The sequence below is a fragment of the Salminus brasiliensis genome, chromosome 13 (genome assembly GCF_030463535.1).
Source record: "Salminus brasiliensis chromosome 13, fSalBra1.hap2, whole genome shotgun sequence".
Classification (NCBI taxonomy): domain Eukaryota; kingdom Metazoa; phylum Chordata; class Actinopteri; order Characiformes; family Bryconidae; genus Salminus; species Salminus brasiliensis.
The window spans coordinates 9,176,402-9,195,496 of NC_132890.1; the positions used below are offsets into that span (position 1 = coordinate 9,176,402).

General features: G+C 41.7%; 2 protein-coding genes across 5 annotated transcripts in view; one reads left to right on the forward strand and one right to left on the reverse strand.

Annotated features, from left to right (window-relative positions):
* Positions 1-19,095, reverse strand: part of mgat4c (mgat4 family member C) — a 173,535-nt gene that overhangs the window by 91,889 nt on the left and 62,551 nt on the right. For 3 of the 4 annotated variants that reach the window (XM_072694586.1, XM_072694584.1, XM_072694585.1), the window contains exon 2: positions 10,386-10,459. The exons of the other annotated variant lie outside the window; for it this stretch is intronic. The gene's annotated coding sequence lies outside the window, so the exon portion shown is untranslated. The remainder of the gene's footprint in view (positions 1-10,385; positions 10,460-19,095) is intronic. 4 annotated transcript variants of the gene reach the window in all.
* Positions 1-19,095, forward strand: part of eif4g2b (eukaryotic translation initiation factor 4, gamma 2b) — a 237,172-nt gene that overhangs the window by 43,959 nt on the left and 174,118 nt on the right. The window lies entirely within an intron of this gene.

Below are 19,095 nucleotides of genomic sequence, written 5' to 3' on the forward strand. Positions count from 1 at the left end.
CTGCTAGTAATAAGGCACGTATGCACCTACGTATAAGGCAGATGTTGGCTTCTTGTACGAATTTCCGTTCTACCTTAAATGGTGCTGCAGTAAAGAACATGTACTAGCTCCAGTCTGTAGCTGTAGCATCATGTAAGGCCTAGACTGCTATTTTTTTATTTGCTGTTGATGGGACATGTGCAGATTGAGTCGCTAAACATGAAACATGTTTAGGAGGCCAAAAAAGGAGAGCCCCCTGCCCACACTACTCACTTTTCTCACAACTGACGACTCTGCAGACTAGTGCCAACCAGCACAGACTCATCCAAACTGAGAATAATGGCTAAAATCAGGCTATAAGTCAGATACTGTAATCCCGGATTCAGAGAGAGAGTCTGTTCAATGTGATGCTTGCTTGACCATCTAAGAATCATCTTTGTGCTGAGATGCTCTTGGGAAAGCCAGCCCAAGCTGTTCAGTTCTGAGCGACAAGGAGATGAATTATGATTGTTTTGGTACATAAACCACACAGATGTCTTAAGTGGACCATAGGGAAAAATAAATTACAAGAGAAATGTGAGGCATGGATCCAAATCCAGTTAAGTATTCTATCTTGGAAAAGCTGTGCTTGGTTTGTGATTATTTTAATTTCCTTTTTAATATATTTTTTTTATATAATCTTTGATATATTACCCCTCACTCGCTTATCTAAAAAAGGTGACAGCCCTACATGGCTAATATTGTTTAGTGTGGTGCAATTTTGCTGAAATTCTCTAGTGCACTCTCATCATACACACAGATTTACAATTACAATAATTGCGCTGACAGAGAAACGGGTCGCCTGCTTCTTTCACAACTGAAGCCAGGACTGACGCAAGCAAGTTCTGAGTTGCAGCCACTTGTTAGAGGAGATACTGTCACTGTCTGTCATCCACAGGCTCAACACACATTGTGTGCTCCATGGCATCTGACACCAAGCATTTCCATCTGTACAAACGTACTTCCATTCAGACTCATTTAACCCTGCTAACCCTTAGAAATTGGCCGTTACTACCGTCCTCTTGCTGTAACCCTGAAAAAGAGGCCTTTGGAGCATTCTTAACATTAAAACCACCTGCCTAATATTTTGTAGAACCTCCATGTGCCACCAAAACTGCTCCGACCCATCAAAGCATGTACTCCACAAGACCTCTGAAGGTGTTGTGCTGTACACTCTTAAAAAATAAATGTGCTCTTAATGAGCAAAATCCATTGTTTGGCCCGGACCTTCTGACCTTTCAGTTTGGGCTAAACTAAAATAGCAGGTGTGAAGGGGCCTCGGATCACAGTGCGGACCACAAATTTAGCCTAAATTAAAAAGGCCTAAAAATTGGGTGCCTAGGGTTACCAAGGCCAGTCCTACGTTTGTTACTGTCCACATCTTCTAAGGGGGGCTTTCACAACTCTATTGTTTGGTCTGGACCTTCTGACCTCACAGTTTGGTTCAAACCAAAATAGCAGGTGTGAAGGCTGCCTCGGACCACAGTCCAGACCAAAGGACCACAGTTAGGTCTAACCAAAACATGATCAAACTGAGCCTTGATTGGATTTGTTTGCAAAGTAAAAACACAGTTTTGAATGATTCCGACTTTCAGATCCATTACAGGAAGTTGAAGCAGACTATTATCACTCATTAAACAACTGAAGAAGAAAAAGAACTGGAAAAGAAGTAAAATGACTGGCGGGAGCACCTGGGGATAGTCATATCTCTCGGCAATGAAATTATAATGTTGTGACGAACTCAGTAATTTGGCAAATTCAAACTAGTGTTGAACGTTGAGCTTGAACAATGTCAGAAGCGCGCTCCTCTAAAAACCAGTAGATGATTCAAAAACAGCCCTGCCCCAGCACAGGCATCTGTTAGCCGTTGTATCAGAGCTGGGGAACCACATTTTCACCCCAGCCCGATGCCTACATAGCTATGCTGCATCAGTGGCAGTTTAAAAAGAGGTGGTTGGAGTCAGAGAAGATGGGTTAACCTTCATTTTGGGTTTGAATCCTGGGTCATGCTTCCTGTCATCAGCAACCAGAGCCTGAGAGAGCACAATTGGCTCAATTGCCCATTCTCTATCAGCAAATCACCCACAAATCACTCATGATATTGGTCAGCACAGGCAATGTCAGAGGGGCGCCCCTCTAAAAACCAGTAGATGTGAAGAATAGGGAGATGCAGGCCACATAGGTGATGACGACGGGTCATAGGAATATCATGCAGTTCATCAGTTCTATAGTGTGCTCGCTAAACTGTAGTCTGGAACCAAAACTGACTAGGTTAAATGGACACAGTGTGACAAAAACATGAACCTCGGGCGGACCTTGGTTCTGACTTTCACATGTGAAAACAGCCCCAAGATTCAAAAACAGCCCTGCCCCTCATAGAGCTAGAATTCACTTGGTGCATCCCTCCTCAGCTTGACCGTGAGAAGAGAATGCACGCTGATTTGTTCTATCAAAGGATAAGAACACAGCATATGTTGCTTTTAATAGAGCCGAAGTCGCAGTAGCGAGAAAGCGCCTGGCGGGGGTAAACTATGGCTGGCACAGTGAGAAACGGAGTCAGCATACAAATTCCTGAGAGGCACAGATAACCCCACGCTCTGTGGTCAGAGGTTCTCATCTTAACTGCACATTCTTATTGCACTCTTGTTCTCCACACACACGCCAAGATGAAAACAAGATGCCAAACGCTGCGAGAGAGACATACTGCAAACACACAGAGGCTAAAACTTACTAAGGCTGACACTCTCACTTTATTAGTAATGGAGTAATCTGGTAATGATTCTGATTCCTAAAAACCCTGCATAAGTACATGCCTATGTACTTAACTGAACACTAACAGACCATGTTCAGCTGTTCAGCATGTGGAATTGGAGCTTTCTATGTTTTACCATGTTTTCTGTTACTGTATCAAAGATACATGATGCTGCCTTTATTATTGAGTGCACTGTGCGATCTTCTGGCCAAGCACACAAGCTGTGTCAGTGCTGTTTGGAGCAGTATGTGCTTATTATTGTTATTGGGTAATAATCAAATGCAACTCTCTCTTTGTCGCGCTCTCTGTATATATATATATATATATATATATATATATATATATATATATATATATATATATATAACAGGATACTCCAGAGCAGCCATGCATGAGTCTAACCCAGTAGACAGAGAAGTATAAAGGCCCGCAGCACTGGGCTGTGGAGCAAAGTCTGACCTCTCTGGAGTGCTGGAGCTTCAGCCAATACCTCTGGGAATTTTTAATGGAATCTTTGATCTATAACTAATCTTTCTGATTAGTGGCCAACTGCCATCAAACCCTCACTGCAAAAGCAGTGTCAAAAGTGTCTTGTTCCAACAATCTAGTGTAAGGCCTTTGCAGAAGTGTAGAGGCTGTTACTCCCTATTATTACCCCAAATTATTAGCCCTGATTTTTAACTTCATATTATAAAACATATAGATTACGTATAAACTACATGAAAATCATTTAGGAATTGAAGTGAGCAGATGGAGTGCTACGCAGATGAGGATATGGTGTAAAGTGTGGTGTGCAAAATGTGAAACAGTGATGTGTGCAACTTAATCTTGTGCAATCGGAGCAGGAGGTAATAAATACCTATATATAATAATGACTTATTTCTAATTTCCTTATTCTGCTGTCTGATGCTGATGAGTGGTAGCTTGTGATGATTGTTGTGAACATTAAAAAGGCTTTGTTAGACTGTAGTCTTTGCATACATATAATTTATATGCAAGAACAACATCAAGAAATCATGTTATTAACAGACACGACTGGATAAACTGGACGTTTTCTTGTGTTGGCTACTTTCCAAAAACATTTGAAAGCATGCTGTGGTAAAATACAAATGCATATAAATGGGTCTGTTTGTCAGACTTGTTTCCTGAGCCTGGTAGGAAAATGTAATATCTGCACCTTCAGTTTATCATTGCTTATTCATGGAGAAGACCATTTTAATTGAGGTTAATGAAGTAATCATGACAAGTACATATATATAAAGAACCATGGATAAACAATGTGCAATGCTGCGTCGGCCATACCGTGTTATTTATTACCACAGCATATGCAAATTAATGATCATCCCACCCCCCCTGGGTAAAAGGACTCCACGAGGAGCTTTGTGCAATGTAGCTCTGGGAGTTTCATGGAGCTGTCCATGGTACTGCTCTTTAGGGTACATGCACAAAGAGTGGGTGGGTCTGAGTGGGTGCTTACAAGGACCATTCTATCAAAATATGTTTGTAAGAAATGTGGTGTTGTGAGTGTATGCTGAGAAAAGTAACAGGGTTTAAATGTAGCCAATAGCTAACGTTACGTTATACAGACTATAATGACAGCGGGGAATGAGGGTAGTGATAACAGTAATGAGGAGAAATTAGCATGCAACTTATGCCCTTGTTTAAACAGTAGAAGAACCATGTTTGGTTCCATAAAGAACCATTTTTGTAAAAGTGCAGTGAGGGTCAAGCCCATTTAAACATTTCTGAGGTTCTTCAAATGCAACAATAGATCTTAAATGGACCAATAATGGCTGCTCTATGGCATCTCTCGCAGAACCCTTAGTAGAACCTCCATCCAATCCAAAGAGTGTATCACTCTCAGCACTCCTTATACATCTATTAACATATCCATCCAACATATCTATCTATCAATCTATTTATATATATATATATATATATATATATATATATATATATATATATATATATATATATATATAGTTTGTCCTGTTTGTTTTGTTGGAGTAATTGTCTCCACTGTCCAGGGAAGAAGGCTTGATACCAAATTCCAGAGCACTGCTGTGAGGATTTGCTTGCATTCAGCAACTAGAGCATTAGAGTGAGGTCAGGATGTTCATCACCCCACCTCATCCCCAGCATCCCCAAAAACACTGTATTGAGCACCGTCATTCCAGAGAGCACAGTTCTCCACGGCTTTAAACCCATCTAGACAATGTCTGGAATTATAGGGCTGGTGCCAATAATGGTGCCATGTTTACCTTCTCCCGAGTGTCCTATTCTTTTGGCAGTACTTTTCCTCTACAGGGACTAGACAAGCTCCGTGATTACATTTGTACATCTGTGTCAGCAATGGGAGCAACTTACAGCAGCTGAATGCATTCATTAGAAGGGGTGTCCAGAAACATCTGGACATACAGCGTGCACTGGAGGTAAGAAATTAAAGCCTTAGCACAAAAGAACGGTCAGATGTATTTGAAAAGCCCTCCATTACAATCTAATCACTGAGGCTGAGAGCAGACTGAAGAAATCCACAGTTCGTTTTTGAATCCAATTACTGCGACACTTCAGATTAAAGAGAAAAGAGAACAAACACCTTCCTCTGTTCCTTGCCAAGAAGAACCAAACAGCTTCAACAGCAAACGTGTGTGTTTTATTAGGCGAACGATCGTGACCTAATTAACTCTCTTTGTTTAATAAAACTCCACCCGGTTCCGTTTACACATGCATCTTCCCCCGGTCTGTTTTTACACCGCTGACTGATCACAGTTTTAATTAGCTGAGGACCCTGCTGCAGGGGAGACTTGTAAATCCATATTGATATTTGCAGACTGTGTGGTGAGGGCTACATCTTCATATCTACCCCTGACTGAGGAGCAGGAGGGTTGGAGCCACAAATAACAAATTTGCAGCTCCTTGTTTACACGCCCCCCGAGGCGCTTCTCTAGCTGTTTTTTATTTTTTATTTGAAGTAGGGAATAAACTTCCAAACAAATCAGCGCTTTAATGGCATTAATTGTTGCGTTTGTGAAATACGTTTAATCCAGGTGAGTCAAGGTTATAAGACACTCCTCTGACGATACATGAGAAAGTGAAATATTTAATCCCTGGATTAGCCCTGGTTCAACAAACGCCTGCTGTACAGAAAATACATCAAAATAAATGCATCCATAATTCAAGAGTTACAGTTCTCACGCAGACTTTTCCCAGCCTCTCCAGTGATAACATGGAATAAATGTATGCCATAATGTCTGAGATCACAAATCAGTGAAGCTTTTCATTCACGTGTGCCAGCAAAACAGTCGCGGCACAGTTAAAACTAGCAGGGATTCTCCAATATGCAAATTGCAGGCAGACGTCAGCACTTTATAGCCTTCTACAGCTGTCAGTTTCATCTTTGCTGATTCCAATGCATTCAAAAATGCATAAAATGCAGAAATTGGGACCCTTCTACCTGAATTATCATAACACAGAACTGTTTTTAACTGTATCTAACATAGGTTTTTTTACTGATCTGAAGAACCCTTTAACCAGGCATTTCAAATGGTTCTTTGCTTGGTTAAAGAGTTCTTCAGATCGGTAGAAAAACTTTGTTAGTTATAGTATTGGTGTAAACCTCTGAGTTATCATGTTTGCAGATAGAAATATTACCTTTACTGAAGGACCCTTTTTAAAAACTATTTTAACATTTTAATCAGACTGTTTAACAGAATATATATATATATTAAATCTGTTTAACTTTACCACTGAAGCTAAGAAAGACCATCAAAGCATAAATAGCTTAATTACATAATTGTCTCCAAACTGGTTGTTTAGAATGATCATAGTCATACTGTGATTTATGAATTTCCTCTTTATGCCACTTCACGTGTCGCTTCACATTATCTGCAATTATGGTTGTAAAGCTACTTCAGTGTGTGTGTTTGTGGTCTAAACTTAGAAATGGCACCTCAGTGATCCTGGTTCTGTTTTATGTTTTTCACTTCAACAAAGAAAATATAAAAAACTCCTGGCCGAATGAAATAAAGGTGCATCAAATAATTCTTTGAGTGATGCCATTGAATCACCACTTTCAATTCTTACGAATCATTTGCAATAGAGATGTGTAACTGTAAAGAACCTTAACATTAAGTGAAGGTTCATTAGACCATTAACCCCTTAATCCCTAGGTTATTAATCCAGAAGTGAAAGCTACTGTATAGCTGTTTCACTTACCAATTTGTATGGAGTCCCACAGGGTTCTATTTTAGGGCCTACAAAACTGATGTAAATTATGACAGTAATGAAGTGTGGACTCAACAACAGAGTTTGAAGGGTTTAAGGGGTTAAAATGTTCTTCACACTCAAACATCTCTATAGCAAACATGGTTCCTAATGGAAGCTAAAGTGTTTCTCCTATGGCATTGCTCAAAGAACCATTTGAAGCAAACTGCTCAGCACCATGTTCAATAAATCCATGATAGTGATAGTAAGCATAACGCTGGATATAAAAAAAACATCCTGGTTATATTTTATGTTTTTTTTCTCTACCAACAAAGACTATAAATGACTGTGATAATGTGACAACTGGCTGCAAATATAGGTGAATCAAATGGTTCTTTAGGTAATGCCATAGAATAACCACCTTTAATTCTATATGAATAATGTGTAATAGAGATGTGTGACTGTAAAAGTCATTAACATTAAATAAAGGTTCATTAGACCTTAAACTCCTTAAACCCAAGATTAATGATTTAGCTAATAATCCTGAAGGGAAAGCTACAGAATAGATGTTCAGCTTGCCAGATTTTGTGGCGCCCCACAGGGCTCTATTTTAGGACCTATGCAACTGATGTAAATTATGACAGTAATGAAGTGTTTAAGGGGTTAAAACTCACAGATCTATATAGCAAACATGGTTCATTATGGAAGCTAAAGTGTTTCTTCTATGTTATCATTCAAAGAATCATGTGAAGCATCTTTATTTTTAAGAGTGTCGAGTGGCATTCTGCAGGTGCTCACAACACCTCCTATAGCAGATCCTCTTCAAGAAGTGCTCCCACAGTCTGAGCTTTTTTTATGTTGGCTTTAATGAAGCACAGAAAATGGTTGTTTTCACAAATGTTCACACTAGAGAGAGTGAGCAACGGTCTCCAGACAAAAAGGTCGGATGATCTTTTACCAGAAACCCTCACCTAATATTACTGTTACTCTAATGGGGTTCCTATAGAAACTGTACAGGAGAATCACCTTTATTTGACTCCAGACAGCCTTTCTCCCCCTCTCTCTCTCCCTCTCTCTCTCTCTCGCTCTCTCTGTGATGGACGTGTGTGTGTGAGGATGTGAGTTTCTCTCAGTGTGTGTGACAGCCCACTCTCCAGCACTGAAGAGACTGAGGCAAACTTCCCCAAGCTGTCAGAGATTTCCCAGCATCTCTCAACCAAACACACACACACACACACACACACTTTTGTCTTCCCCACATGCACACAAATTTGAACTCTCTCTCTCTAACACCTACACATAAAATCTCTCTCTCTCTCTCTCTCTCTCTCTCTCTCTCTCTCTCTCAATCTCTTATAGATACACACATTATTGCTGCTCTGTCTCTATTTCCATCTCTCTTTTTCTTAAGTCTGTTGTTGTGATAGTGTTTTATATCATGTACATATTTGACCTCTGTTTGAATAGAGGATTAAATCGTTTTAGAAATAGAAAATAGTTTATAGAATTATAATTTTACTGAAGTAAAATATTTTGCTCAACATTTTTGGGTTTAGACATGCTTGATCAAGAAATCTGACTTTGTTTGACTTGAATGAAAGTAGAATGGAAAACTTAGACCCAATGCTACTTAAAAACCACGCCTGCTGCATCTGCAAAGCAACCAGCATTGTGGATGACTCCACCCACCCTTCACACAGACTGTTCTCCCTCCTGCCATCAGGAAGAAGGTACCGCAGCATCCGGTCCAACACGACCAGACTCTGCAATAGCTTCTTCCCCCAAGCCATCAGACTTCTCAACACCACTCAACTTCTTGTCTTTTCTGTTACATACACTCTCTCTCTCTCTCTCTCTCTCTCTCTCTCTCTCTCCAACCATTTACACCAGATAAAATGGGAAGCATTTTTGCACAAATCATTTTGCACAAATAACTTTACTACTTCACTGGACTCAATATTTATTACACACTGCATAATTTGCACACTACCGCTAATTATTTATTACTCTTTGTCTGTACTGTGTTGTGTTGTCTGTCCGCACTTGTATTGTGTTGCACTTGTGTTTTGTATGCACTGTCTATGTTGCACCATGGTCCTGGAGGAATGTTGTTTCGTTTCACTGTGTTCTCTGTATGTAGTTGAAATGACAATAAAACCCACTTGACTTGACTTGACTATGTTTAACTTGCTTTGTGCGAAAGCACCTTGGAAAACTGCACGCCGAAGCGACTTGCAACACGGCACTGTGGAAAATAGTTACCGGAGTTAATGCTAGCATATTAGTTAGCTAAAGCTAGACAGAAGGATGGGTGACTATTACTTAGCATAAGGAAAGAAAAAAATATGTAGTTCATTTTAAGAAATCCATCATTGTCACAATGTACACTTTTAATCTCACTGTAATCAACGTTTTTTATCCTTTCACCTAAAATCCCTTCAATTGGCAACTAGACACCACTTACCTGCTGGTACAGTCTTTCAGTAGTCTTTTAGGACATTTCAGCCATGAAGCAAAGCCCAAGTAAAACCCAAGTAAAAGGAGCCAATTCCTAAACCTCAAAATTGTTACACAACAGTCTTGACTCACTGTATTTATAACCCTAAATCTTTATTCACCCAGCCCACTAAAAGGTATTGGAGGCAAAATGCCACAACTACTTCAGGAGAACATGGAAGCAAGGCTGTAAATGCTAACTTGAGCACTGGAGAACGGAGAATGGTTGATCATCCATTCCCATTGGGAAGAGGGAGAATGGCTGACTGGAACCTGCAAGCTAATGCTTTAGTTAGCTACCCATACACCACATGTCAACTGTATGTATATTTTATATGGGAAAAACAGCGTGTTTCATTCTGAGGCAATATAACAGGGTTGTAAACAGGGTTTTAAAAACCTCACCTGAGCATTTTTCCGTCCAATCAAACAACAAATATTCTACAAATGCATCCTATGGCATCTTTAATCAGAATTAACTGTGTAAGCAGTCATACAGCTCATAATATGCTTGTTAGGCCATGAAGGAACAGCTTTAACACCGATTACCATAACACAATTGTTCTTCCTGTGCGACGGTGCATCGAGTGTGGATCCATTCACAAATTATTGATCCAGTTTTTACTCCAAAGTGACGCCGGCATTTTAATAACTTGAGGGACATCCCTCTGAAAATCTGTGAACTAAATAACATATACGTCAGAACGGAGAGGCGAAGACCTAAGCCTTCGTCGTGGGAGCGCCTTGTTTCTTTTTTACACTTCTGTTAATCAAGAGCCTCCCACAGAGGCTGAAAAAGTATAGCAGGTCGATGGCGTTTTAAGACACAGCCAATAAGCATGCACCACAAAGAGCAGCACAGATAAAATGAGGGGGGAAAGTCAATAGGACTGTAAATACATCCAGCTGCACTTACTTATATTGCTTATCCTATGGGCCATTATTGGTCGGGGCTTTCTCCACAGATCAAACCGTCAGGCATTTTCAAGACTGGAGGGGAAGAGAAGAAAAACACTGTGGTGAAAATCTACACTGTGAAGAAACCACAAAAAAAGAAAAAGGGAGAGAGGGAGGTAAGAGGTGAGAGAGAGGAAGATCGAGAGAGAGAGACAGACAGAGAGCTCGAACAAGGTTGAACCAAGTCATGAACGCAGCCCAGGAGCTGTGTGGCGAGAGAGAGAGAGAGACAGACAGAGAGACAGGGGAAAAGAACAAGCGAGAGAGAAAAGCCATTGATTTTCCACAGAAGTGCCAGTTCATCATTCTGAGAGACACTTGCGATCGATTCTTCCCTTTCGTTTGTTTGTGATTTTGTTAGTTCAAAGCCGGTCGCTATGATAAATCCCTCTTCACGCCACACGTCTCCGAGATGAGGAATGACCAGATCAAAGGATAAGCGAAGACGACCTCATTTTCAAAGGATTTTTATTTGGACTCAGTCGATGTTTAGCCTCGGGCTGACTTAAATGGAAAAGTCGCACTCTTTTTTAACACCGCGCCAACAGAAAGCGCATAACGCCCGGCCCAGCGTGACTATGCACGGCTCGTCCTCGCCATGAAGATCAATTTGAGTGGGAGGAGGGACATCGGCTTTCTTCCTCTTCTTCCACAAACCCAAACCGGAACATCTACCTGTTCTGGAAAGGGAAAGGAAGAAAAAAAAGTAAAGGTAAAATCACTCCTGGGTGAAAAAGCAAAGGCTTTCAACGGCTACTTTCATCTCAGCCCTCCCTTTAATCATTTCCCGGCATCCTTTGAGGCTGGTGAAGAGTCAGAGAGGGGACCACGCTCTGGAAACCTCAGTCTTTTCTTGCCGAATGAGAGAGAGAAAGAGAGAGAGAGAGAGAGAGAGACGAGCTCGTGACCTCGGCCCACCTCTTCTTCTTCAGCAGCTAAAATAAAAAAGCCTCCAGTCATCTCGTGTTGAAACTAATGCAGCTTCAGAAGCACATGCCCTGTTCGGGGCGGGTAGAGGAGAGCGCTGGCGGCTGATTGTTGCCGCTAATCTCCCTTTGGTTATCTGTCTGAGCGCAACATGCCTGCTGCTCTGTGATTAGTGCGCGCTCGCAGGAATCAAACTATACACTGATTTCTGAACTGTAGGTGAACAATGCGTGGAAAGCGTTCACACAGAACCGCGCCGAAGATAGCTGGGTTGGACATGAATCATGCGCTTTGGCATTGTGTTCTGAAAAGCGGCGTCAGGAGGTTAGAGCTGGTACAGCGAGTACATATTCGTTGAAACGCTTCGGTTTGGGGAATGCACACACACAATGCAGCAGCGTTTAAAACACTAAAAAAAAACAGTACACTGATTAAAACTAAAACTATAGAGCTTTAATCGACTGGGCAGGTTTTCAGAGGTGGCTTTTTCATGGGAGGGTTTGGTGACTATCAAATGTACACACTTTGCAGCACAACCCCAAGTGTAGCCGCTATGCCAGATTACCAGTTTGGTAAATGACCGTAAATTGAAAGCTGGGGCCTCCATGGGTAACCATTTGTGACCTTCTGGTAGGCACTGACCACTGCATTCCGAAAACACCCTACAAGACCTGCCTGATGTTTTGGAGATGTTCTGACCCAGCCGTCTAGCCAACACACTTTGGCTCTAGTTGAAGTGTCTTGCTGGACAATTTTTTAAGAATTGACTGTTCACTCACTGCCTAGTATGTAGATCCCACACCTTCACAGGTGCCAGTTTAACCAGATAATAAAATATACAGCCAGTATTAATGTTATGGCTTATATATGTATACAAGGTATATGTAATTATACTGTATACACAATTTTACAAACCCCACTGCAAATTAATAGCAAAATGTACAAACTGTGATACATAAGGTGATACATAGCCAGACACCAGCTTCTGGCAGCCTTCCTGAGGGATCTTAGCCCATTTCTCATGGGCAAAGACCTAGAGTTCATTTAATATTCATAGGTTTGTTCACTGCAACTGCCTTCTTCAAATCCCACCACAGACTCTCTATGGGATTTATGTCAGATGGTTGTGACGATCACTGCAGAATCTTCCTGGGCTTCTTCTGAAATCAATCCTTGGTGGACTTTGAGGAATGCTTAGGATCACTGTCCTGTTGGAAGGTCCAATGATGCCCAAGCTTCAGCTTCCTCACAAAAGGTATGGTGTTTTCTTTTAGGATTTCCTGATACTATATTGAATCCATCATGCCTTCAACACACTGCAGGTTTCAAGTGTCAGAGGAAGCAAAGCAGCTCCAGAGCATCACCGAACCATCACCATCACCATGCTTCACTGTAGGCAGTGTTCTTTTTTCAGCGTATGATTCGATTCCTACTCCTCCAGACATGATCTATAGGCCCAGTTTTGTTTCATCGCTCGCAGAACAGAATCCCAAAACATCTGTGGCTTTTTTGTCTGGTTTTGAGCAGATTGGAGCCGACATTTCTTGCATTTGAGGGTCAGTAGAGGTGCACAACCACGGAGACATTCAGCGTTTAGTATGTGAAAACTGAAACCTCCGTGCCTGCTGCCACTAAATTTTGCGGCAGGTCTTTTGCAGTCACTTGTGGGCTTTTGACCACCTGCCTAGCATCCTCTTTCTGCCACATTGAAATAGTGTAGCCAGTGTTCCTTCAACTTTGGACTTTGAACTATTCCTTTAGCTGTATCTCTAAGAGCATTCAGGGGCCTTTTCCTTTTTTGTGAAGGCAATGATTTCTTTTCTGAACTATTTTGACAACTCTCTTGACTTATCGCCATATTTCTAACCTGCAATCAAACATCACAGTCAATAAACCCCAAGTCAGTCCAAGTATTTGATGTGCTATCTCAAGCACACATGATGAAACTAATGAAGGCCTTCATTTGCCACCTGGTTTGCATATGTGTGCTCTTATGAGGGATTCTATTCAGGGGGTTGAATAGTTCATTAAAAGTGTGTGTTAGGGCCCCGGATGATCCAGCAGAGGATCGCTGGTTCGAATCCCGATCACGCTGCTGGCCATCGGGAGCTGGGGCTCCGAGAGAGCGCAATTGGCCTTGCTTTCTCTAGGGTGGGTAGATGGCGCTCTCCCCCACATTACACTAGTGTGTCATCTGCTAGGCGGTGCACCAAAGCCGGGTGTATGCCGCTTACCTTTATTTGTGTTGGTTGACTGGTCATGTTGCATGGGGGGGGGGGCACACCAATTAAGCAATCTTGCTTAATTGGTTCAGTGCAATTGGCGGAACGTTTGTTCATTTTGATGAGTAACCTAATTTGCAGTGGGGGCTGAATAATTGGTTGCAACTGTAAGGCCCACTCATACTACAGTTCTTAGAAGTGCTTCACTCAGAGCAACAGTTATCTACTGTCGGAAGCCACAACGCAGTCCTCCGGCGTAGTTAACCATTGCTCTGAATGCTTTTTGAATGTGGCACAATAGAGCCAGCCAATCACAACAGACAGTATTTATTTTTTATAGGTCTTAAAGGAGCAGTAACCGCCTGTTTAATTCTGAGGGATAAAGAGAGGCTGGGAAATGGTTGTGTTAAAATGAATGACGACCAGTTTCGGAACATAAAGCTGCACAAACGTTGTAAGTGGACCTCAAGGAAAATATAAAATACAAAAAAATGTAGGAAATGCGCCCTTTAAGGGGATATTTTCACTGGATAATGTGGCTGGGAAAGTTAACACCGACCCGTCATGTTAACCTTAGGAGTAATTTACATCCTCACAAGCAGGGTCTTCTTCTGCCCAGCCTGGGGCTAATCCGCACAGACCGGAGCCTCACATCGTTGGCCTGCAGGGCTTCATCCGACAAGCAACACTCAACAGAGCTTGCCTGCATCCAATAACCAACACTTGCCTTTGCCTTCCTTTGCCTCTCCCCAGGTCTTTAAAACACTATTAATGCCTAATGGGCTTCCTCATTAGCTGCCCTCCCAAACATGCTCTGGCCATTATGAGCCCCATTTGCTGTTGGGTCTCACGCCTGCATACGCAGTGTGTGTCGTCTGTCTATTTCCTATTTACCCTGCATGGAGTCAAATGCTAATGCAAGCAACAAATCCCAACCTAGACGAATGTCTGTGTTTCTTCCCCTTCAAGCAGGGCTGTTTTGCCAGAACTGAATGTTTTTTTTTCTCCTTACTGAAGACATGCAAGGAAGCCTTAGGTACGGATAAGCATGATGTTTCACAGTCTGCGAGTTAGCCCACTAAAGCATTTTACATCATCCCACTGTGTAGTACACTTAAAACACATGAAATGTGTATGAGAACAAGTAGCACATAGAAGCAAAGGATGAATGGGATGGCACACTGAACACACTGTTCCAAGACAAAGCTGTCGTAAACAGGCATAGAAGGTCTTATCTGAGAAAAAACCTATTTGATGTGCTTTGAATAATTTAAAACAGTTGGCTGCCGCAGCGTCCACTGAAATGTCCAGATGCCGATGCAGCAGACAGTATTTTATACGTGTACAATGACCGAAACAAGCCTGTTCACTGATTTCAGGTTCTTTTTCTACGCTGTAGTTGCTCAGATGACAAAATGACAAAAAGCCATACTATAACAGTCCCAAGGGAAGGTCAGTGATGAACCCTGAACTCACTGTCATGTTCATAAGGCCAGTTTGAGACGACCTTTGCTCTGTGACAAGCTTTTTTCAGGCTTTTTTCAGGCGTTTTTCAGTCTTGGCACCGAAGTGGTGGAACGAACTTTCCCTGGGTGTCCGAACGGCAGAGTCGTTCGCTGTCTTCAAACACAGACCCACCTTTTCCGAGAGTACTTGGGCGAAGTGTAGAGTATTGTGATATCCATACTGACTTGTGTTTAGTATCTAAGCTCAGAGGTATCTTTGGATTTTAGTATATACAAACTAGCTGAAGTTGTTCACAGTTGTTGTCACATTGTGTATTATCATGCTGGAAGTAGTCGTTAGAAGATGGATCAGAAACAATACTCAGACAGAATGTGGCATTCAAGCAATCATTGATTGGTATTAACGGTAAAAGTATACCAAGAAAACATTCTCAACACCTTTACACCACCTCCACCAGCCTGGACTGTGCACACAATGCAGGTTAGGTTCATAGATTTATGCTGTTGGTGTCAAATTCTGACCCTGCCATCTGTGTGTTTCATCAGACCTAGGCTAGGTTTCCCCAGTCTTCAACTGGAGCCAATGCAGCCTCAGCTTTCTGTTCTTGTCTGACAGACATGGAACCTGAGATGGTCTTCTGCTGCTATTGCCCATTGGCCTCGAGAATCGCCTCAATGAACTGTGCACTGTGCCTTCAGCTCTGTCCTGTGTGGTCACTCTTCCTATTGAGAACTGCTGCTAACTGGATGTATTTTCTTTATTACACCATTCTGAGTAAACTCTAGAGACGGATGTGCTACAAATCCCAGTAGATCAGCAGTTCTAGAACTACTCAAACCTGATGGTTTTTCTGGAGTGCTGTGGTCAGTACCTACCAAAACCGATGAAAAGGCAACAGGGTCATGGCCACCTAAGGCTTATTAATGCGTTCCACGGATGCCCCACCCCACAACTTACAGGATATAAAGAGTCTGCTGCTAACATCTTGGTGCCAGATACCACCGGACGCCTTCAGAGGTCTTGTAAAGTCAATGCCTCAACAGGTGAGATCTGTTGTGGTGGCACAAGGCTGACCTACTCAATCTTAGGCAGGTGGTATTAATGTTATGGCTCATTGGGGCATACAGTAATGCATTCATCGTTGCTAGAGAGGAGGTGGTTGGTAACAACAGTGTGTACTTTTGTCTATAAGGAATAAACACAAAAGGATTGATTAGCCATTGCGCTTAAGATATGGCCAGAAGTCACCGGCTTACATCGGCTTATGGGCACGTTAGGCCTGATGAAGTTTATACACACACACACACACACACTAACACACACGGTTTAGACTACATCTTACATAGAAATAACCTTGCGCTAAGGATGACAGCAGCTGAAGCTGCTCACACACAGACTGGCTAGCGCTGGTCAATTGCTCTGAGCCATTTAATGACCTTTCTCATAAGCCTCCTTCCCAGAGAAAATAGCAGGCAATTAACATAGTGAGTGGATTACAAGATTGCAATGACTGCTGGATTAATGTGTTCACTTATTCTTAACATCTCCCAGCCCCTCTGAATGGAGCTGTCTTCAGCCTGCAGTCTTCTCTTCGCCAGCTGAAGTGAATGCAGTGGAAAACTGCTGGGTGGTAAAATTGCTAATCATAAAGCTAACTATTAGAGCAGATGAGCCTCTTCCTGGAAGAGCTGTGATTTGGGAGGAGTGAGGATCAATCTCTAATTGACAAACACAATGAATGTGAAAGGGGGTCTATGGTTAACATCCCCTCTCGCTGCAGCTATTTCTCAAATAAAACAGACAGACTCTCTCTTACTATCACCTCTACACACTAGTGGTGCACAATCCGATGGTACACTACATGTCCAAATGTTTGTGGACACCCTGTGGTGAAGTACTGCCAATAGAATAGGACTCTCTGGAGAAGATAAACAACACAAACCTATTGGCACCATGCCTAATGCCATGCTTGGGCTCGAGGGGTATTAAGCCCATCAGCATTGAGCTATGGAGCAGGGGAAGGTGGGTGAGGTGGGGTGAGGTGGGGTGGTGATCATCCAAACATCCTGACTGCTGAATGCAATCAAATCTAATATAAAGCCTTCTTCTTAAAGCCCTGGAAAGTAGAGACAGTTACTCCAACAAAAGCAGGATAAACTCTTTTTTACCCTTGATTTTAAGAAACCATGAATGATCAATTGTCCCAATACTTTTGTCCATATAGATGTTAATATTACTGGGATATCAAAGTACACTGTTCTCAGTATGCAGTGGGTACATCATACCTTACAGGGAACAAATGCTGTCACTAGTGTTGTACCATCAGGGATATGTTTTTAGTACCTTTAGTTAACAAACATAATTGTACCATATTCCATATTTTTTAAATATTATTTAAATTATGGTACTATTTTACTGATTGTTTAATTTTATGTCATGTAAGAAACAAAATGATATATAATTTCATAATGCGCTGGCCTTTTATAAAAGCAACAAGCATTTAGTGCCTAAAACTGTGATTAGAATTAATTTAAGCAACCAAACATCTTGTATTACCTTAAACACTAAATTTATGGTACAGACTATTTTACAGATTGTTTAATTTTACTCTGTTCATTCTTTAATAATTCATTGTTTTCATTTTTTAAGTCACTTTTTAGAATGTTGCTCTAAGGTCTTGCTGTTTGTTTCTTTCTTCCATTGTTGACAAACTGAAAATGGTAATAAACATGGATATGCTGGGTCCATGGATTCATGCATGCTGCTTCCAGTTTTCAACTGTCCAGTGTTGGTGAATCTGTGCCCACTGCAGCCTCAGCTTTCTGTTCTAGGCTGTGAAGAAGTGAATCCCAACTCAGTCCTCTGCTGTTGGACGATATGTACATTCTGAGATGCTTTTCTGCTGGACACAATTCTACAGAGGGGCTATCGTATGAGTTACATTAGCCTTTCTGTCAGCTCCAACCAGTCTGGCCATTCTCCAGTGACCTCTCTCATCAACCTCAGATACAGCGGTGGGCAATATTACAATCTCATATTACTTTAATAAAAAAATGATTTATGAGGATAAATATCCATCACAAAGTGCAAAATTAGCCCTGTTTACTTTGATGATGTGAAACAAGTTTTAATAAGACTTTCTGATCTGAGGCTTTAAAATCCTAAAGTATCATGACTGACTATACTTACACCCTCTCACAGCATTTCACACACACACACACACACACACTTAGACCCACCATACACTTACCTAGACACACCATACACACTTCCTCTTGGGTATGTGGGTGGTGTCCTCAATCAGTCATGACACCAGTGTTGGGTCAGCAGAGGGGAAGGAGTCAGACTGAAGGGTTCCGGCTGGCAGTTAGCCTCTGCCTCGTCCTCTGGGATGTGCTGGCGTTTTATGCTCTCGCCCGTGTCTCACATCTCTCCACCTGTCATCAGCTTTTTGACATTGCTCAGTTATGCCCTGCTCTAAGGTCTTCATAAAATGAGTGCAGGAGATTGGCTCTGATTAACTACAGCAGTGATAAGAAAGAGTTGTGGTGGCATTGTCTGGCACTGCAAATGCGATCGGAAGGTAGTTATCAGTGAAAGTTTATGTCATGTAAGAAAGAAAATGATACATTATTTCATAATGCGCTGGCCTTTTATAAAAGTAATAAGCATTTAGTGCCTAAAACTGTGAGTATAATTCATTTAAGCAACCAAACATATTGTATTACCTTAATACAAGGAATTACAGTATCATTAAGTCAGTTAGCTTAAGCTAGCTACATTAACCTATTAGTTGTAGTGCAAGGCTAAAAAGTGATACCGTTGTATTATAATTATTATGAGACGCTGCACACTTCCTGGTCCTGGTTTAGCAACACAGCAAATGGAAAAAGAAACCGTAACCAATCAACAGTGGCGCAGCTTTAGTAATCATTTGGCCCTGCAGTGGAAAAGAGGCCTAGGAGTCCGCCTATCACACAATACTACCAGCGATGGGAGGGTGAAGTCTAGCGGGTGCTTCCTCTCAGAGACCCGAATAGGCCTTTCCAACAA